This window comes from Mesocricetus auratus, unplaced genomic scaffold, assembly GCF_017639785.1.
Source record: "Mesocricetus auratus isolate SY011 unplaced genomic scaffold, BCM_Maur_2.0 Super-Scaffold_100045, whole genome shotgun sequence".
In the NCBI taxonomy this organism is placed as follows: domain Eukaryota; kingdom Metazoa; phylum Chordata; class Mammalia; order Rodentia; family Cricetidae; genus Mesocricetus; species Mesocricetus auratus.
Genome location: NW_024429222.1, coordinates 7,999,007 through 8,020,727, shown reverse-complemented (window position 1 = coordinate 8,020,727; position 21,721 = coordinate 7,999,007). Strand labels below are relative to the sequence as shown.

The following is a 21,721-nucleotide window of genomic DNA, read 5'->3' as shown; positions in this document are numbered from 1 at the left end:
AAATCATATTAGTGGTATTCCCACATGAAATTATAGACACAGAGGGAATAAACAGGGAGACATTTGTGGAAACTATTGCATTCAGAAGCCCACTTTTCTACAAGTCAAGTGCCTGGTTAAGTAAGCATAATCCACCTAAATGACTTGTCAGTCACCAACAGAAGAGATGGAGCCATGCAAACACAAGGAGCCCATGTGAGAGGTCACACACTGGCATTGTTGTGTCTTTGGTGTTATATGATGCTTTTGAAACTGGAGCAAACATTTTAATAACAGGGGATTTTCCATAGAAGTCCAAGTATTACATGGACTTTGTGATACCTGGGTGTGATCCTAGTCACTGCCAGCTGACATTCTCTTTGTTGTCAGTGTGGTTTAAATTTGAGACTTCGGTTTATGCAGAAAACATCTAGGTATCCAGAGAAAAGAAGATGGCCCTGCTGGGGATGGTCCTGTCCTTCCAGATGACTGATTCAGAGTTCAGCCACATGATCCTTTGCTGGATGTGATAAAGGCCCTGAGCCAGCCTCATGCCTGCCTGACTGCACTTTTCCCAAAGTGGCTGCCTTGCTGATCAGGAGTAAGTAGCATCTAGCAATGCCGGGGCCCAAATGCTTCCAGAAAGGTCTAGCCTCTCATTCAATCTGGGTCTCTTGCTGAACCTCCAAAGCACCTACTGGTGACTTTATGTTTCCTTCTGCCCCACACCTTTTTCTGATATGTGAAATTGCTTTTTCTTTCTGTGGGTGACTTTATAAGTACCATGAAAAGGCTCTGCCAGCTTGAGACTTTGGCAAAAACTTCTTTTTAATTATTTATTTGTATTTTAAATTATGTGTATGTGCACGTATGCCAATTCAGTGTATATGCATGTGACTGCAGGTGCCAGGGAGGCCAGAAGAGGGCACTGCTTCCCCTGGAGCCAGAGTTATAGGCAATAGTCAGCAGGAGAGTAATGGGAACTGAACTTGGGTTCTTGGGTCCTCTATGACAGTAGTATATATTCTCAATAGCTGAAACCATCTCTTCAGTCCAGAAAATAATGATTTTTAGAAAGGCTTTTCCATCTGGAATTTCTTAAATTTCTTTAGCTTTATGTGCATTGGTGTGAAGGTATTAGATCCCCTGAAACTGGAGTTATAGACCATTGTGAGTTTCCATGTGGGTGCTGGGAACTGAACCCAGGTCCCCTGGGAGAACAGCCAGTGCCCTTAACTGAGCTATCTCTCCAGCACCCTCTCTCTGGAATTCTGAAGACTCCACCTCTATTACTAACTAGTCTTCACTCTCTCTCTGTCTGCAGCTTGCTCTGCACTGTGGGAGCTCAGGGAGACCACAAGAAGCTTAGTCGGTGAGAACATCCTAAGGTCGGAAACTCTCCGGCCAGGCTGTGGTTCTACAACCGAAAAATGGCAAGAAGGTGACTCAAGGAAGAAAGAAGCCTGGGGCAGCCTGCAGAGACCAGAGGTCATCAAGCCTTTGGGGAGCCTTCGTTAGGCAGGGATATGAAAGGGCATCTGTGCCTCTTCCTAGGAGGGTGTTAATGAAGGACAGGTCAGGTTCAGGGTGCACCAGACCGCATGCCCTCCACACTTTGCCCCAAGGTCTGCAGAAGCTGTGTGAGGCTTGAAACCCATAAGGCCGTGTTCAGATCTGAGTTTTGCAGGCAGCAATGGATGTGTTTGCCAGAGAGACAAGAAAGAGGGAGCACAGAGAGAGCTCAACAGACGCCCACGTGGGAAACAGAAACTAAAGTGAGAGGTGGAAGTGTGACTGGGGGCAGGAAACGAGGAGATGCCAATCTATGGGGCACTTTTGTAGGTCCATGTGTACAGTGAGGACGAGCTAGAACTAGAGACAGAGCAAAATGTCCGCCCCTGGCTCCCGATGAATGGCATCTCTAGTAAGACCAGAGGGACACCCAGGGGGAAGACCAAAAGTGTCTGGGTTTATTCTTGAGTATGTTATTAACATGCAGAGCGGCGGTGGCACATACCTTTAATCCTAGCACTCAGAGGTGGAGGCAGGAGGATCTCCATGAGTTCAAGGCCTGCCTGGTCTACAGAGCTAGTCCCAAGACAGCCAACTCGACACAAAGAAACCCTGTCTCAAACAAAACAAAACAACAGACACAGTCAGAACAGACAAGCATACTGAGTTTCTCGTATCTATTTGCATGTTCTACAAAGAAGTCTGTGGGTGAATATGCTTGTCTTTGAACTGATTGTACAGTGCATCCTGCATCAAGGAAGCCATTTTCTCTCTGCTCTTACTGCCCTGGAGACTATCAATCCCCACAATCAGTTTTTATCTCCCAGCAACCTCTATCCTGAAAGCCTGGAGTTTATTTATCCCCTCCCCCTTCCCTCCCCCTTTGTGATGGGCACCTTGATTTAATCTCGAATCCCCCATCTGGCACAGTGTTTAATATATAGAAGTGTCACTAGAAGTTGAGGCTTAAATACATAATGTTATCTATTTCCTTGCAGTCCAGGGAGGCCTGGGGCTTGCCTCTGGTCACCTGATGATCTGAGTCCAGGTCCCTGAGGACTTCTCTCCAGCTTGGAATTTCCCGCAGACCAGTTTAATTTCCACACAGTTATTTTAAAATGAGAGTTCATGTGGCAATTGGGATATTACACATCTAGATCTCAATGTCTTGCTTCTTTGATAAGTTGTGAGATCTGGAGACACTGGACAGATTCTGAGTCACAATTTTCCTTACTCCCCTCTTCACCCTCAAGCCTCCTCTAGTCTATTCCTTCACAGAGAAATAGAGGAAAATCATAGAGTCTCGAGTCTAACATACCAAGGGCACACTGAGAGAACACAGTGTGTGTGTGTGTGTGTGTGTGTGTGTGTGTGTGTGTGTGTGTGTGTAGGAGACCATCCCTAGATGCTTTCTTTGTGCTCAGTCTTATTTTAATTTGGCGGGGGTGGAGGATGGGGGTGGGGAGGGGTGCTTGGAATTGAACACAGGCCTCTTAACTGCTAAGCATGGGCTATACTTCTGAGCTATACCTCCATCTCCCATGTGCTGCCTTCAATGTAAAAATGACTTCCTGTTTTGTTCACTTTTTGACACATACCCTTCACCCCGGCTCCTGTGCCCAGACACAGGCATGGAGACCTCTTGCAGGGAGGTGGGAGGCACAATAGCTGGGAATAAATCTCTCTGGATGGCCTCAGATAAGCTTTCATCTCTCCCTGCCACTGTTTCCTCGTATGCGAAATGAGGTGAGGATGAGTCTACCTTGCCTGTGGGTGGCTGTAAGGGTTGAATGAAGCAAGACCTGCAGAGACATAATGACAGCCACTGGCATCAGTTTGCAAGGAACAGGCGCTGTTTTGTCACTAGGCTGAGTGGCAACATATTGACTTATTCACTCTCTAGTTAATTCATTTGGAAAACAGTTATTGACTTCATGACCCAAAAGGCTGATGCCTTTAAGAAATGCCAAAGCACACATGTTCAAGGTTTCTTGGTCTATCAGCAGTTCTCAACCCTGGATAAGCACTGGAATTATTTGAGGTATTCTTACAGACCACAGTTCAGGGGACTTACTAACAATAGTGGAGACTCCAGAGCATGTCCCTATGCTGCAATGATGACTATTATGCTAGGTGACAGCCAGGCCGGGGAACTCTCCTAAGGGGTGTGTGTGCCTTGAAGTATGCACCTGAGCACCCATTGCCTAGCTCACATCCTCTGCTTCCTCAGACCACGTTTCCCCTATTTTTCCCTGCTATTGTTCCACTCTCTGTGGGTACTGCTTCCTACTGGACATCTGAAACCACAGTGCTGAATGGCCCAGTAGCGAGTATGTTACAGAACTTCGATAGCTACCTGGAGTCTGGATAAATTAGCCATTGTCCCAGATTCTGTGTGCAACCGTGTCTTCACCAGAGGCTCCTGGGTTAGTTTACCCCAATCAGAGCAGCACAAACCTAGACTCGAGCTGGCCAATGTTTCTAAAAGGAATTTTGGAAGTAGGCTGGGACAGTTTTCCCCAAAGCAAAGGCTTTGCCTAATCTACACAGTGCTTGGCATATTTACACCCAACTCATGGTGTCTTTGTAACAGCCAACATTGACTCATACACATTTGACAAAGAACTCTTCCTCAAATCAGTTATTCCAAGGAAAATGTGCCATCGCTTGCCAAAAGTAGACAGATAACAATAAACATAAGCACAAAAGAAAGAAATCCATTTATTGTATTTAGTTAGGATGGGAGCTGGTGGCCTGTCCCCTCTCCATTGGAGGGTTATAGAGTCACTTGAAAGCTGTGAAAGACATTGGCACTGCCCTGACACTTTATTTGATGTTTCAGCCTTGCATAATATCATCTGAACCCATCTACCCAGCCATCAGCGGTACTTATCCAGGGGAGAAATCTCCAGCCATCTAACCTCTGCATTTTAAAAACCGGAGGCCTAAGAGGAGGAAAGATCTACCCAAGGTCTCATCATTTAAAATTTCTGTCGCCATGAACTTTCTATTCTAGTGACTGGAGGGAGGATGGGAAGGAAGCAGGTAAGACAATGATGCTTGTAGGTACTCAATTAAAGACACACCCTCAGGGTGTATATGACATGACCTTGACTTAAAGAGTGTGTGTCTCACATTTACTTCTACTTATCAAATACCTCCTAGGTGCATGGCATGAGAGCCAGGCAGGCCAAGTCCCATCCATCATGGTACAAAAGAGAGATGGTACCCAGGGTGCTGCCCCCCCCACCTGTACCCTGCCTTCTGACAGAAGATGCTTTCATGAGTCCCATCCACACCTGGTCATGGAAGGGACTTGGGATCTTTGTGCTATGTTGGCATACTTTCATTTTAGAAAGCAACTACCCTCTCACACCGTCCCGGGTTCTACCTCTGAGCAGCATGCTCTTTGAGAATGCCGCTAATTTCTGTGTCTGGCTTCCAGACCCAGACGTCAGAACACCTTTCATCTCAGGTCTGTAATACAGAAGACCTTCAATATTGGGAACAGATAGCCTGGAAGGTGGGTTCATATCTCTCAGCAAGATTGCTGTAACTTAAGTCTCCTGCCCCCAATCAAGGCTTTCCCTCTGCCTCCTAGGTATTTGAATACAAATAGCCCTTTCATTTGACTGATTGGAGGTCTCCAACCTGCAATAAATGAAACATCTGATCCCCTTGAATCCAAATAACTTTTTCTTTGATTTTCTTTTACTTCTATTTCTTCTTCCTTTGTTCTATAGTTCGAGTCAAATTTCCCTTTAGAAATTGAAAGAATGTGTGTGGGTTTTTCTGCTATCCCCCCCACCCCGCCCCTTAAACCAAGCTCTGGTGCAACTGCTGGGTCACAGACTAGAATATTAAGATCAAATTCAATGGCAGCTTGTCTCCAGCAATGTACTTTGCAGGCCATTGTCCCTCCCTGCGTGGGCAGTGGTTATACAAATTAGCCGGTGTCTACTGGTCACCAAGAATGGTCACCGGAGTAACCCCTGTACCTGAGAGAATATAAAAGTGAAGACAATTGCCTCTGAGGAAAGAACTTAGAGACTCAGGCACAAAGGTTCCCTGCTGGCATCTGATACTGAAGAGCTGAGCGGTTAACCACTTTTGTAATGCTTAGTCCATTCACGCAGACAGTGTTGAGTTCCCAGTTTCAGCTAACAGGAAATGAGGGATCTGTTAGTCTCTGGAATGACCAGAGAATACACTTCAGATACTATAAAAGGCAGCAAACAAGCATGGTGTTGAACACCAGCAGTCCCAGACCTAGGGAAGCTGAGTTCAAAGCCAGCCCGGACTATGCTGTGAGACCCACATCAGCATCTCCTCCTGAGAAAACCAGCAGGATCTACAAGCAGCTGGGGATTCTTCTGCACACTCACTACTCCAGCTGTGCCAGGTCTGCACTGAGCCAAGGTGTTGATCTCCATGGTCTTGGCTCTCCATTGAGGGTAGTGGTGGTAAAGCCATCTCCTCTCTGAGTCGGGAGACAGGCTTGTCCCTCAGGAGTGCTTGTGTTGGTATCAGGAGATGAGTCAGTTTCCCATCACTGAGACAAACTACTTGAGAGTAACAACTTCAAGGAGGAATAATTTTGCTGGTTGCTGGCTCCGTTGCTTTTGTGCCTGTGGCACAGCAGAGTATCACAATGTAAAGTCATGGGAGGGGAGAGCTGCTTACCACATGGCAGCCAGGAAGCGGGGAAAAGGTCAGTGAGAGACTAAAGACAAGACATACTTCTCAAAGTCACAGCCTCCAGTCAACTACTTCCTACTCCTACCCCAGCTCCCAACAGCCCATCAAGCTATGAAGTCATCAACGAATTAATGTATTGATGAGGTCAGTTCTCTCTCAATCAACCACCTCTCTGTAGAGTGACAAGTTAGGGACTAGCCTTCATCGTATGAGCATTTCTTCTTCAAATGGCAGTAGGAGGTCATGATTGAAGCATGCTATTATTATACCTTCCTATGCTCTGAGTGCTTGACTCTGCCTCTCAAATTCATATACTAAAACATGTATATATATATATGTACATATATATATGTATGTGTGTGTATAGATAGATAGATAGAGGTATCAAGAAGTAGCCTTTGGAGATGGTTAAGGTATATAAAAAGGGCAAGAAGGAACTTATTTGCCCCTTTGTACATGTTGATGATACAAGAAGGCACTCTCTATGAGAAGCACCACCAAAGGACTCCAAATCTGCAAGTGTCTCATCTTCTATTTTCAACCTTCCAGAACTATAAGAAATGTTGCTCAAGAGTTGCCTAGTCTTTTTCTATGGCAGCCTAGACAGATTAAGGTACACTCTTTAACCTTGAGTCACTGCTGCCCAGGGCCAACAGGCTTCCTGAATCTTGGTATAGTTTCTGCTTCTTATATATCTGTATGTAGTTGATAGTCTTTAAGATGATCATAGACTGGTGTCCACACTCTGCCAAGTCCCTTCTTAACTCTACTGCAGTCTGTTACAGATCAAGCAGCACTCATAAGCCACTTCTAGATTCCTGGCTGTAGAAGCTGTGTTACTGAAGTGTTTGAACTGAGAAGTTTAAGGATATATGCTTAGACAGGAGTAGTACTAATATACCATTCCAAGATTTCCTGGTGGGCTTTTTAAAGCTATATGGCAGAGAACAGAGTTCTTTCTGTCCCCCAATGCATTTTCAGTTCTTCCTTTATACAATGGATGCTTAACAAAATGGATAGTTAGATGCTTGCATTGCCATACTTCCCTTGCAGCTAGAGATGATGTATACAGTTATATTCTAGTCAGTTGACATATATCAAAGCAAGATGTGCAACTTTGGGGCGTGCTTATGGAGATAAGCAATTTCCATCTTTCTCCTTCCATCAGACTGGAACTATACGTAAAGGCTGGAGTGCTGGTGACCATCTGGAACAAGGCAGTGATGGTGCAGAGCAACGGTAAAACGCTTGGGCACTGACCCTGAGGAGTCCCAGGTCATTAATGTGGTCCCTCCAAATGGGGAAAAGCAAACCCCTGTGGTGGTGTTCTCTGAAGCTCACATTGTTTTCAAACCAACCTGAACTCAGTCTCTCTTGTTTGTGAACAAAAACGGTAACTCATGTACTGAGTCAGACATTCTCCTAATGGGGAAATGTCTTTGACTGGCCCAGCAATTTCCCAAACCAACACAGGAAGACAGAGGGAAAAGCCTGCTTTCATTTCCTCTAAGTCCTTGTAATTTTTGGACATTTTCTGCCTCTAACTGTCTTAGTTTCCTTCCCTGATGATGTGGTAAAGTACCCTGAAAAAAGCAACTCAGAGGAGAAAGGGTCTATGTGGCTCACAATTCCAGGTTACAGTTCACCACCGAGGGGAATTCAAGGTAGCAAGAAATCAAAGCAATTGGTCCCATGTAGGGAGAGATCTGCCGCTGACCATGCCCCATTGGGGCGTGGTCACGGGAATGTGGGAGGATTTGGGGTAAGAGATGGCAGAGGAAGGGGCGCACTCTCTCTCTTGGATCCTAGCTGCGGTTTGGAGACCACAGAGTGCTGAGCCAGCTTCTCGTGTAAGAGATTGCTGTCTATAAATACATATCTTAGACCCCTTTTCCCAATATTAGTTGTGTGGATCAGTTCCATCTTCAGTCTCATCACATATGCGTTTAAGAACAGAAAGCAAGCCGGGCATTAGTGGCGCACGCCTTTAATCCCAGCACTTGGGAGGCAGAGGCAGGCAGATCTCTGTGAGTTCGAGGCCAGCCTGGTCTACAAGAGCTAGTTCCAGGACAGCCTCCAAAGCCACAGAGAAACCCTGTCTCAAAAAACAAAAACAAAACAAACAAACAAACAAAAAGAACAGAAAGCAATAAACTGATGCATACATTCATGTTCTCATCTTGCTCTTGCGTTTGCATTCAGTTCAGGGCCTAGCCCATAACAGGGTGTCGTCCACCTTCAGTGGACCTTCGCGCCTCAACCAACCCAATTAAGCAATCCCTCACAGGCATGCCCACAAGACAACCAAACTGAGACTCTCCTCCTAGGTGATTCCAGACTGTGTGAGATCGATAACTAAAGAGGATAGCCATCACTTAATATTTGGGGTTCTTAAGAGAAGCTTCTGTTGCTACGAAAGCTTGATCATTTCCCTGGATGACCCCTTATTCATCAATCCCGACACCTCTCTGATAGACTTCTTCTTTCCTGCTTCCAAAGTGCTTCCCCACAAACATCGGCTACCCCATGCTGGCACATCCATCACACCTTTGACTCTACACCCTGCCTTCTCAGAGGCTTCACTTACATCCTAGCTCAGGACTTAAACGTTTTTTTCCCTATTGTGATTCCTTTTCACCCAAGAAATTTCTATGTGGCCCTAACTATGTAGAAATATAAAATATGTCTACAAACCAAATGTTTACTAATAACAAATTGTAAAGGAATTTATTTTAAAGCAATTTTTATAGATATATCATTTTACCATTTATTAGAGAGGAAAACAAATTTGCATAGTAATGAGATGGATATGCTTATATTTACATAAAAGAAATAATTATGGCTGAAGGCCTAGCCTACTGGCCCTCACAATACACTCAACAAACTATTCTTTCTAAAAGTAAAATGGAAAAGGAGCATTAAATCTTGGCTGAATTTTTGATACTACAGGACAGAGCATTTCAATGGTTTTCCAGAGTTGATCAATATTTTGATTCTATAGTCATCAGTGCCAAGAAAGCCACTTGCATAACCACTTAGTACAAAGTGGCAGAAATATGTTCAAGGCTATTTTAGAAATTGCTGAAAATTCTTTCCTAATCCCAAAGCCAAGATTCATTTAATGATCCTTTTAATGAAGCTCAAATTGGCAACTCAAAGAGCAATTTTTAAAATCAAATATTCTAACCAGCACAATCCAAATATATACCAATTTGACAAGTGCTGAGGAATGAGGGTAGGAAAATATTCTTTGTTTTCGGTTAATTAAACCATTGTGCTTCTGGAGTCGAAAACACTGAATTCACAATTTTAAAAACTCTGCAATTCATCACATAGTCACATAGTCTCAAGCCTGGGCAGAGGGGTGTCGGACAGGGCTCACAGGGCTCCTGGAGCCACACAGTGTATAAAGTGTGTTCAGAACATGAAGTCACATGGTACGGCAGGAACCAAGCTGACAGAAGCATCCTGGATACATTATGTTTGATTTTTAAAAGTATTTGTTGGTCCCTATGCTTGCAGAAAACTTTTAGTGTTGGCAAATTTTCTTTGAACCTCTGAATTGAGTGACATGACCCCGCCGGAATCTGTGCCCTGACTCAATCATGTCCCCTGCCCTGCCCTCCTGTTGGAACTTCATCCCAGATGTACCCAGACACTTCCTCCTTGCTGTGACCTCACACACTCCCAGAACCCCTTTTATCCTACCAAGGCTTAGTGCCAAATAAACTTTTCTTTCTTATATAAATTTCCACTCTTGGGTTTCTACTTTCAGCAACAGAAAATGGATGAGGCAAAGGCTAAACTCTCCCTGAGAAGTCCTTGCTCCTAGAGCCTTCCCTAGCCAAGCAGGTCACAGCTTCCAAGGGACCAGTCTATTCCCAAGTGCTTCTGAGAGAGACATTTCATGTAGCTAGACTGACCCAACGGGGTGGCTTTTGCCCTCTTTGTCTCAATGTTCTTTTCTACAAAATGGGCATGACAGTACTACCCACCTCTAGGACCAGCTCAAGGCACTGAAGCACGAAGTGTAGGGTATTAAACTTAAGGAGGCCTTGGGTTGTCTCACTGGCGCCCCCACGGTTCCAGACCCACAATACTCCATCCTGAGTGGTGAGGCTCAGAGGAGTAAAAACGCGTAGAGACTGTGAACACCACCAGCTGTGAAAAGAATGACGACCATGTGTGGACTGAATACCCATGACCAGGATCCCCAGTTTGACAGCTTTAGGCTTGTGTCTCTGGGAAGTCATTTAAGGGGATGGGTGTTCACATATAATGAGGAAAGTGGTGGCTTGTTTTTCTGCCACCACAAAGCAGGGAGCGAGGTCTCATCACAGCTTGGCCTTCACCTTGAACTTCCTGGCTCAGGGCCTTGAGAGGCACATTTCTGTTGTAAAGTCACTTAGCATTCTGTTACATAATAGCAGTCCAAACTGAGACAAATCCCACCAATGTCTTGCCCTGACCTGTGGACCCAAGTACTCCCAGCCTGGAATCCTCCTGCAGCAGTGTCCTAAGTCCTGGGATCACAGGTGTGCACCACCATGCCTGGCACCGGTCTCTGGAAAGTTTCAACGGTCCTTCCATGGCTTTTTCTCCTCTTTGGGAGGCCACTGTCACACTCTTTCTGAATGGCAGGTCTCAGCAAGACCATTATATCAGTCCCTTCTTTGTAACTGCTGAGATATCTGGGACTTCTGGGGTGAAATTTAAGGATCCTTCAAAGGGATACGCTCACCATGCTGCAGGGTAACCAGCAAGCTGACCAAGAGATGACAGCGGGGCTGGCTGCTGCATCATGGAACCAAACAACAAATGACACTCTCAGTTCAACACTCTTGTGCCGAGAACCTGCTTTGAGCCCATGACATAAGGAGGAGGAAAAGACGAGACAGGTAGGGCTCTTACTATTTAGGGGTCTTGATCAGGGCTCATCCTCTCCTCCAGTTGAAGAATTAAAAGGCAGGCAAAAATCTCAAACACAATGGACAGCAACAGGTAACAAACGTCATTACAAGTGAAGAAGCAGACAGACTCACAGACAACTTATACATGCATACATACACAAACCCACTTAAACACACACACATGCATTCTCTCTCACACACTCATACATACACTCACATACTCAAACACACACTTTCACACACATACACATGCATTCTCTCTCACACACTCATACATACACTCACATACTCAAACACATACACTTTCACACACATACACACTCATCCATGAATACACACTCACACAATTAAACATGCACTCTCACACACACCCACACCCCTCCACACACAGTGGGGGGGGGTGCTCATGGAGAAAAAGACTCCCTGTAGAGTGGAAATGGAACCAAAATTCATTTTCCCCCAGAGGGCTAGGGGTGTAGTGTTGTGGCATGGGGCAGCTTAAACAAAGAAAGGGAGCGGATAAGCTCCTACATGCCGTTATGTTTAAGACTTGCCTTGAGTACATCTGGCTAGCCAGCACCTGTTGGCATGACTGGAGCCATGACTGCAAGAGAAAAACCTGCTGAGCCTGTGTCGGTCAGAAAGGTGGGGAAGAAGCTGAAAGTTTGTCATCCTGATTATCTATCTGAGGCCCTTTTCACTGTTTGCCTAGGACCTGTGTAGCTCTGAGACCCTCAGGGTCAGACCATTAGGGCTGACAACCAGGTGAGAGGTCAGACACATTAACAGTTTCCTCAAAAGAAGCTGGGTAGAGCAGACAAGGGCCGTAAGAATCGATCAGTAAATACTAACGCAGCCTCAACTTTGTGTTATTGATGACCCTAGTCATACAGTGGCCCATAAAATGGAATGAAGAGAGCACTCTTGAGAAGGAGTGCCGATTTATTTCCGCCCATGAGCATACATTTATGCAGCCACTCGATATGTATCTATTGAGCTCCTTCTGTATGCGAGGCACTGTTCCAGTTGCTGAGAATCTAAAACTGAACAAAGCTCCCGGCCCTCAAGAGCGTACAGGTGGAGGAAAGGAAATAAACAATGAGTGCCTTTGCTCGTATTTCCCCCGAAGATGCTGAGACAGGGTTCCAGGGCACGGATTCATTAAGGAAGCACTTTCAGAAGGCCGTGGTAAGGGAAGGCAAGAAGTAGGAAGAGGCCAGGCAAATGTGCAAGGCGCCAGAGGGCGTGCCTGTCTTTGGAGCAGGGTGCCTGGCTTTACTCCCAGACCTTTGGTAGGACACACACAGGAAGCAAGCGTGCGGATACCTTTGCTCTTCTGCCTGGCAGCCTTCCGGTGGCAAGACACACAGAAGCTGGAGTTAGATAGGTAGAACCAGTCAAAAATGTCTCAGGGAATGTGAGCAGCACACCACACCACACCACAGACACACGTAACACACGGACAGGCTGTAAGGACTCGGGCATTGTGTTGGCCTGCCCCGCCCCCTGGCATTAATACACTCAGGCAGTACCCTGGTCAGCACGCAGGTTCAAAGGACCCCTTTAAGAGAAAGACCCCCGCCCACATAGGCTCTCTTTCCCGCTGTTCCCCTGGAGCAGACAGGACTTTTCCTGTCTCCCTCTTCTCTTAGGGCTAAGCCAGGATAGCCACTATTAACTTCTTGCATACCTGTTCCTGGGCTCTCACAGACCATTGGCAGGTGCTACAAATTGGACCATAAATGTAAGTCTGTCAAGAGAGTCTTGGGACATTTCAGATCTGGTACCCTAGCTGACAAAAGCAACGTCAGTTCTGGAGTCCTGGTTTTCAGAAATCCCAACTCAGGTCTCAGGTGTGTGTGTGTGTGTGTGTGTGTGTGTGTGTGTGTGTGTGTGTGTGTGTGTGTTTGGGGGCAGCTCGTGACCCCGCCTGAATGGGCCCCAGCACAGCCTCGGGCTCCCCTGTAGATATGCCCTTTTGAGGTGTTTGTGAACTCTTTCACATACCCTGTAGTTGGTTTTAAAGGGTCCCTTCGTTTCAGAAAGCTCACAGACAACAATCATTCCTCTCTCCCTTCCTTGTTTTTTTAAATCTCGGATTCATTTCAAGCGAGAGTGAAAGCCTGCTGTTGTGAGCTTGCACGGAGGAGGTGAAGCCCTCTTCCATCCTTCTTGCTGCTAGCAGGAAGGGGAACATCAAAAGGCCCAGCAGACTCCGGATGTGGTCCAGCTCTTCCTGTGTGATGCGGCGAGGAAACCACCGGAGGCCTTGTGCTTCCCTGGCTCAGCTCACATCAAGTCAGTTTTACCCTTCTCCTAAAGCGTAGATCCATCGGTCCCCGTGTGCGCGCATGTGAGCCGCAGTGGTGTGCGGAGTGGTAAGGATAGAGGGGGAAGAAACAGGTCTTCTGCCAGGCTGGGGAAGACCTGTAAGGAGCAGGAAGTGAGGCTGAGGGGAAAGCTAGCCTCCTCTGCCCGCCCCTCCTGCTAGGCTAGGAATTGGTGAGTTCTGGGTGGTGTGAACCCAGTGCCCCGGACCTCAAGACTCAGCTGCTGCTTTTTGTGACTGCAGAGAACAAGGAACCAGGATTAAGTGAGTGTAAGCGGCCTCTCACACTGTGATTTTGTTCTTTCTGGCTGTATCACTTGATCTCTGGGCTTTCTTTTGTCCATCTCTTCCAATTTTAGGCATTGTGGACCACATACAGTCCCTGCTGCATACTTTTTCTAATTATTTTAAAATGTTATAGCTGGAGGTGTGCAAGGCTCAGGGTTCAATCCCCTCCACTGACAACAAGCAAATAAAACTTAAAAATATATTGGAAATAAGGAAGCAAGGGAGGAAGGAAGGATTGGCCCATTTTTAGCTTGCAGGCTGCAAGCTAACATACAATGGGCTGGAGATGGCCTGAGAACCTTTGCTGCCCCTGCCCACTCCAGAGATAGATGACTTGGTTCAAATATCAACTCAGCCTCTGGGCAGCCGTGTGTTGTTGAGCAAATAATGTAACTTTCCTTCTCACCTCATTTACCAAATGAAATCATAACTTCCATTCTGGTAATGACAGTACAGGAATGTGTGTGTGTGTGTGTGTGTGTGTGTATGTACGTATGCATGCATGTATGTATGTATGTACGTACATACGTATGTATGCATGTATGTAGTTCTTAGTATACAGTCAGTGCTTAATATTTGTTATCCTTGTTACTAATACAAATCTGGGACTTGAAGGTGTGTCAAGATGACAATGTAATTGTCAACAGTTTCATTTGTCTTTACCATAAAGCTGGCGTACCGAGTGTCTGGAGATTAGTATTTGCTCTTCATGCTTGCATGCATTTTCAAGTATTTGTTGAGGCTATTGTAAGCTGGTGCTGTCATAAGTACTGGGAATACAGGAGAGAACAAAACAGAGCAAATGTCTGTCTTCAAGAGGCTCACACTCTAGTGAGAGTCAGGTGATCCACAGATGCGCAAGAGCACAGACAATGCCTGGTCAGAAGCTGGTACTGAGCATCAGAAACACTGGGGAGGGGGTGGTAAATGTTACAGCAGGGCGCTTGTTTTTATTGGAAGGTCAGAGAAGTCTTATCTGGGAAGGTGTATGAGCAGAGAAGGAGGGAGGGAGTCCATCGTCTAGACATTTGAGGGAACAGAGTTCCAGGCACAGGCAGCAACCAGTGCAAAAGCACCGAGGCTGGTGCCTGTTTGGCCTGTTGGAGAACGCTGAGAAGACAGAACAGCAGGACCTGCTGTGTTGCCAGAGTCAACATGCTTTAAGAGAAGGGAACACTGGCGACAGAGGTCTGGGATGCTGGGGAAGGGGTGTAGACCTTCTCGAGCCTTGCAGTCTGCCACTGCGGGGACTTCGTATCTGAAGATGCTAGAAGGTGTCCCGCTTCATTCTCAAGCAGCCTCTTTCCCAGGCACCATCATTTTGTTCTCGAGGAGTTTTAAAGCCAAGGGGTGATGGAGGGGGGTGTATTAGTTATTTGGCTGACTGCTGCGACAATATCCTGGCAACAGCATTGTAAGCAAGGAAGGGTTGACTCTGGCTCACGATGCCATGGCGTACAGTCCACTGTGGAGGGGAACAGAGGCCAGCAGGAGCCCAGTCAAGAAGCAAAGAGAGGTGGATGCTGGTACTCAGCTTGCTGTCTCCTTTCTATTCAGCCTGAGAAACCGGTCCATGAAATGATGTCACCACATGCAGAGCGTGGCTCCCCCATTCCGTTGAACTTTTCTGGAAACTATCGTAGATGCATCCAGAGGTGTGTTTGCATGGTGAGTGGTTTCAAATGGTCACGAGCTACAGTAGCACTACTCCAAGAGACTCCCTCATGGAATAGTGACAGAGGAGATGGCAGGAAAACTCGCCTCTCTTGTCAATCAAGAAGGGGCAGTGAGGTATGGCATTGGTAGGTGACCCCAGAAGCGGAGTGAGGGACTTTGACAAAAAGGTGTAGAGTTAAGGGCCCATGCTGCAAACATGGGGTCAGATTGGTGGATGGAGAAGGGATCTCCCAAGACTTTCTTCTCCTCTTCCTGAGACCATGCAAGCTCAGTGGCGAGTAAAGCAGGATTTGGCAAAGGCCATGCTGTTCTTGCCATCTCTGTGGAGAAGGGATTGGAATCGTGGGTCCAGGGGTGCAGATGGTACGGTTACAACAGTCCTAAGTTGTAGCTCAGTGGCAGAATACATGTTCAACACACACCAGTCCCGACTCAATCCTGAGCACCTAAAACCAAAGTGCAGTAGTTTCGAGGCTGCAAAATGACAATTGCTATCGCAGAATATTCCTTTGCACTGTGTGAAGATGTGGCACTATGATTGGTTTAATAAAGAGCTAAACAGCCATTAGCTAGGCAGGATGAGGTTAGGAGGAACTTCTAGAAACAGAGAGCTCTGGGAAGAAGACAGGCAGAGTAGCCAGCTAGATGCGTAGGAACTAGGATGGGCAAAAAGGAGATGAAGTAGTGAGTGTGTGGAAAAATGTAAATTAAAAAATATGGGTTAATTTAAGTTAAAAGAGCTAGTTAGAAACAAGCCTAAGCTAAGGCCAAACTTTCATCATTAATAATAAGTCTCGGTGTCCTTTTTTGTGAGCTGGTGATTGAAAAGAAAGATATATCTACAAATTGCTTTGTTCAGGGAGGCCAGGAAGAGGCATATAGTTTCTAGAAGTATTTTTCAAGTAGGCTTGGGGAAAGGAGGAGAGAACATGGAGATGGGCCTGGGGGTTAAGCTCTGAATCCTCACATGGATGGAAACTGGGATACTGACTAGAAGGCCAATGCCTTGATGGTTCCCTGTGCTATAATGGGGCTCTCAGATGATTGGGACCATGGCTGGACAATCTCCATATCTTCCCCAGGATCTGGCTCACTGCAGGAGCAGGCCGAGGCCAAAGTGGCAGCCCCTCCAAGACAGTCCTCTTCCAGAAGTCCAGAGGAGGTGGAGAATTAACAGGACTGCCTGAAGCAGCAGGTCTCAACTTTCCGGTCCCAACCCCTTTGGACTGCCCCTTCTTTCACGGGGGTCACCTAAGACCATCAGAAAGCACAGATCTTTACATTACAATTCATTAACAGTAGCAAAATTACAGTTATGAAGTAGCAATGAAAGTAATCATATGCCTGGGAGGGGGTGGTCACCACAACATGAGGAGTTGTACTGAAGGGTCTTAGCATTAGGAAGGTTGGGAACCACTGCTCCAAAGCAATCTGAAATTGAAGCCGGGTGTAGAAATGCATGATGGGAAACAGACAGGAAAGTTTGGAGTTCCTGCAGTGAGGAGAGAAGGGGTGCTTTGTGCTTCTGCTAGCCAGCTCTTTGGGGTGACTTAGACGAGAATCCTTTTATTAAGTCCCCCTCCACAAGCCTCCCTGCTCCAGAGCCCACTTTCCTTTTAGGGCTGGAGGTATAGCTCAGCAGTAGAGGCCTTATATGGTACCTACAGAGCCCTGAGTTTGACCTCTCCTAGCATGGCAAAAATAAATAAGTGAATGAACACATCAACCATACACTCTTTTGTACATGTCAATACTAGTATGAGTGAAAGGTAACTGCGCCCCCTATAGGTAGGTCCTAGGCCTGGCATACTTACCAGCCACCTGAGGACATTTGCCCATCATCCTTGTCCCTCCCACCTAAAGCAAGCCTTCTCCTTCTCTATATTAATTTTTTCACCTTCATTCTGGTAATTAGGGCATCCAGCATCCACTGAGTAGAATAATTCAGCGAAAATAGGAAGTAGGGGATAATAGGGCTGAGTCAGAGACCTCTCAGCTTCCCAGACCTACAACACTTTTGTTTGAGGAAGGGGCATTGAGACTGGGTTCTCTATGTAGCCCTGGCTGTCCTGGAACTCTCTGTGTAGACTAGATTGGCCTTGAACTCAGAGATCCACCTGCCTCTGCCTCCCGAGTGTTGGTATTTAAGGCACGCACGGCCAGTTAACGTTTTCATCTATAATGTGGATGTACAAGGAATGCTAATGATGTGTGTGTGTGTGTGTGTGTGTGTGTGTGTGTGTGTGTGTGTGTGTGTGTGTGTTGGGGTGGGAGGCAGGGCCTGAAAGTGTCTGTTTTGTTATCACCTTATGTAGCTCAGGCTGGCTTTGAACTCTGATCCTCCAGTTTCTACCTCCTAAACCCTACGAACACCTAACTAGTGGTACCCACATGGGTTTTCTCATCCTCAGTGTCCATGCACAAGCAACTGTGCTTTTTACTCTGTCCTTGTTGAGGGTACGATGCTCCTAGGCTCCTTAGACAAGTGCATTAGGTCATTGTTCCCCTTTGGCCAGTCTTGCCCACGAGCCCCTCTGCTAAATGATCACCACATCCTTCAGATGCTGACACATTTTCCAGCTTGCTCCAATTACTCTCTGCTCACACCAGGAGTTAAATATTCCCATCATGCCTTGACCCTGTGGTTGTATCACGAAACAGTGGCCAGGCAGTTTAATTGAATCTTCTTATGTCAAGTGCGTGCAGACATCTGTGCAGAATGACAATGTGGCGGGAGCCCTTGCAGAGACTGTTTCCTCGCTCAAGTGAAATACCATTTAGCATCACACTTGCAGAAGGGCATGCTCACTTTCCTCCGTGTCATACTGAAGAGCATCAGTTGGCATTGGGAGCCAGAGGCTCGCTGGCAAGGCTGAGCTGGACTGGAGAGCTGGAGGTAAGCTCTGAGCAGATACTCTGGACAATCTCCCCCATGAGTCTTGTGTCATTGCCTTCTCCTCAAGGCAATACCTTTCTTTAGTTCTCATTTGTTCTCGAACCCCAGTATCATGTCCTTCATATGACCACCCTTCCAGGACTCTCCTCCTAAGTGCTTGAGTCGTAGGATCTTTGCAGTTGCATTCTCTCTACCTTAAATACACCCTATCCCATCGCCTTCCCACAATGATTCCTAATGATTCTTCAGCTCTTAGTTGACCATCCCTTTGTCCACACATGTGTCCTTGTGGAACCCAGAAGCTGGGGCAGTGTTTTCCCAGGTTCAGTTGGATGCCACTGTAGTACTGGCTCGAGTGAGAGGTGTCTGCATCTTCAGTGAGGCGAACAGAGCATCATCCCTGTGCTGCTTTCGGGGTTTGTAGGTATACAGAATTCAGGAGGTATGGGGTCACCAGGCCTTATACTGAAGATCTGGAAAAAACACTGGTGAGATCAAGCACTATCGTATATAGCAGGGTTAGATCCTTTGCAAAAGGAACCTGACAGGTGCTTGCTTGTAACCCTGAAAGTGAAGCCCAAGTTGCAATGGAGACACCAGGATATGTCATAAACATGAAACTTCTGCTGAGAAAAGATGGCAGCACCGCATGGAGCCTGTTCAAGACAGAATTATCCCTACGCCTACTAGAGACCCGATGATGCTACCAGAAGGCCTAAATGCTGTAGATGAAGAGTTGCAGTGTCTTGGATTTGGTCTTGGCTGAACTTTTCTCCCTGTACCCCATTCCTCTTGATTGGAATATAAATGTTTCCTCTGTGCCATGGGAGGATGACATATTCTTGTTACCTCACAGGGGCTCATGGCTATGAGATTTTGCTCAAAACTGTGAAACCTTTGGGGACTTTTGAAGTTAGATTAAATATAATACATATTATGAGATGGTCTTGAGCCTATGGAGAACAGAGGATAACTGTTAGCCTTGAGTGTGGACTGTCTCCTACAGGCTCATGTGCTTGAATACTTTGTACCCCATAGGTGATGCTATTTCTGAAGGTTGGGGAACCTTTAGGAGGTGAAGTCAGGCTAAAGGGAACGGGTTGCTTGGGTAGGGGAGCCTTGTGGTCCCCAGTTTCCTTGTGTGTTCTGGCTGCTTCCTGGTTCATCATAATGTGAACACTCACATTCTTACCTCCATGGACAATACCATCTCACTCCACCATGAAAGTGTGAATCCCCCCAAAACCATTTCTCCCTGAAGTTGCTGCTTTCCCATTATTTGGCTACAATGATGAGAAAAGTACCTCATTCCTTCTTTCCCCATGACCGTGTTCACCTACATATAGAGACACAATATATACTCACAACTTTAATAGGTCATTAGCTGGGGTGGTGGAAAGTTGACGGGCTTTGATTTTTGTCCTTCATGTGTTGTCAATTTCAAATAAATTAAGTTAGTCCCAAGAAAACAAAATCTGAATTTCACAATTTTCTGAGAATTATTGGAACCAGGTCTTCCACATGAGATATGAGTCTATAAATATTTTCAGTGCCTAATGCAGTAATTACATTTTGGTGCCGATACACATGCAAATGTTTTCATATTTCTGCCACATGCATGTTGAAGTGTACACACATTTTTCTTTCTTTTTTTCGTTCAGAGAAGCACATAAAATACAAATCTCTCTACTTCAAAGCCAGAGTCGGAGCAGAGGAGATGGAGTTCTAAATATTTTCTGATTTGGAGTGGTGTTCCACTAGCATGAAACCAACTCCTCATCAAAGTGGTTTGCTTCAATCAGGGTTGCACCAACGCGCCATAAATTATAAATCATATCTTCTGTTTTACATGGGGATGGAAGCTTGGAGGTGACTCGCACTCCGGCAGACGGACTTGAGGTAGTTTCGTGTCCTCTGTTGCTTATGATTTGCTTCTAAGGTCATTTTCAAAGACTCTGCCATTAACTTCAGAGGCATCCTGGCGAGGAGCTTTCAGCAGCTAAGTTTGGGTTTTGGCACAGGTTCTGATAGCTAAACAAGGCAGCGAGGAATCACAAACAAGGAGACAGGAGGGACCAGTGGGAGGGAGAGGTGGCTGGGAGGGAATGAGGAGAAACGGCATCCACCCTCACGCTATTCACCTCTCCCGGGGTTCTCAGGTCCTTCCTGGATGAGAAATTAAAGGGGAGGAGTGCAGGTCTGAGTAGTGACAGGAGTAGCAGCATTTCAGCCTAACCTATGCCTCAGTTTCCTCCCGGGGCAGCGGGAAAGCTGACCACCCCAGTCATCCATCACATTCATGGTCCCACCTTAAGTCCATGATCAGTTTATCTTGAAATGATCAAATAAGACAGCCCCCTCTCAGATTGAAGGTAGACTTGAAGGGTGTGTATGTATGGCTACCATTCAGTCCCCCACATCCCTCGAGTGTGCTGCTGTCCCGGCTGTGACCTCTCTCCTCTCCAACTTGTAGCTTTTTTTTTGAGAACAGCCCAGGCTGGTGCCAAATTCACAACCCCCCTGCCTTAGCTCCCTAAGTGCTGGGGTTTTGGTCCTGTTGCAATCACTTCGGACTTTCCCTGTGCTCTCTTTGGAGCCTCTGAATCTAGCATCTAAACTGCTTGATAATGGTTGGTCCAGTCAGGAGCCTTGGGACTCTGTCTGCTCTGACACCCCGAGGCTCTAGACACTACTGACAGTGCACATCATATCAGTGAGGACCAAAGAAGCGTTGGAATCAGGTGGACAGAGGACAGTGCCTGGGGAGTGTGTTATAGAAAACTGGGAGCCAATATGATAATGGCGGCCCACATATCCACACACATGCACAGGCAGGAGTACTCCTGTGTGCGAGAAAAGCCTGTTTGACCAAACTGGATGTCTTGTCTATGTGCCTGGGCAAGGCATGTTTTCCCATACCCGATCCTTCCTGCTGTTTTTTTTTTTTTTTTTTTTTTTTGTATCACTTGGGACGCCCATCTTCCCCTCTTGGGATATACATTAGTTATCCAGGGGTTTGTTTTCAAAGTTTTCAATTACCTGTGGTTAAGTGAGAACCCAGAATATGAAATGGAAAATTCCAGTACAAAAAAATTCTAAGTTTCGAATTGCGTGGTGTCCTGTGTAGCATGATGAAATCTTTTGCCACCCCAACCAGGACATGAATCACGCCACAGCCTAGCACAACCATGCTGCATGCGTCACTGAGCTGTTAGTCACTCCCTAGCTGTCTCCTTTGTCAGACCAACTGTTGCACAGCACAGTGCTGTGGAGCTAGTGATTTAGGTTTGTCCTCCCAAGGGACAAAGAGTGAGTTGGGGGTAGCAGTCATGTGCCGGACAAACACCCCACTTCTTTCTTCCATCCAGCACATGGTAGGCACTCCTCAAGCAATAGAATGTAAGCAAAAGTGACCCATTACTTCCAGGGGGA

General features: G+C 46.3%; 1 long non-coding RNA gene across 2 annotated transcripts; it reads left to right on the top strand.

Moving 5' to 3' along the window:
• Window positions 1–13,553: 13,553 nt before the first annotated feature.
• LOC110342647 lies at window positions 13,554–17,507 on the top strand. Of its 2 annotated transcripts, none has more exons than XR_002384772.2 (3): window positions 13,554–13,692; window positions 15,274–15,384; window positions 16,476–17,507. It is a non-coding gene; the product is annotated as an uncharacterized LOC110342647 (long non-coding RNA). The 2 variants fall into 2 exon arrangements; XR_005873039.1 differs by having other exon boundaries at window positions 13,563–13,698.
• The last annotated feature ends 4,214 nt before the right edge of the window (window positions 17,508–21,721 follow it).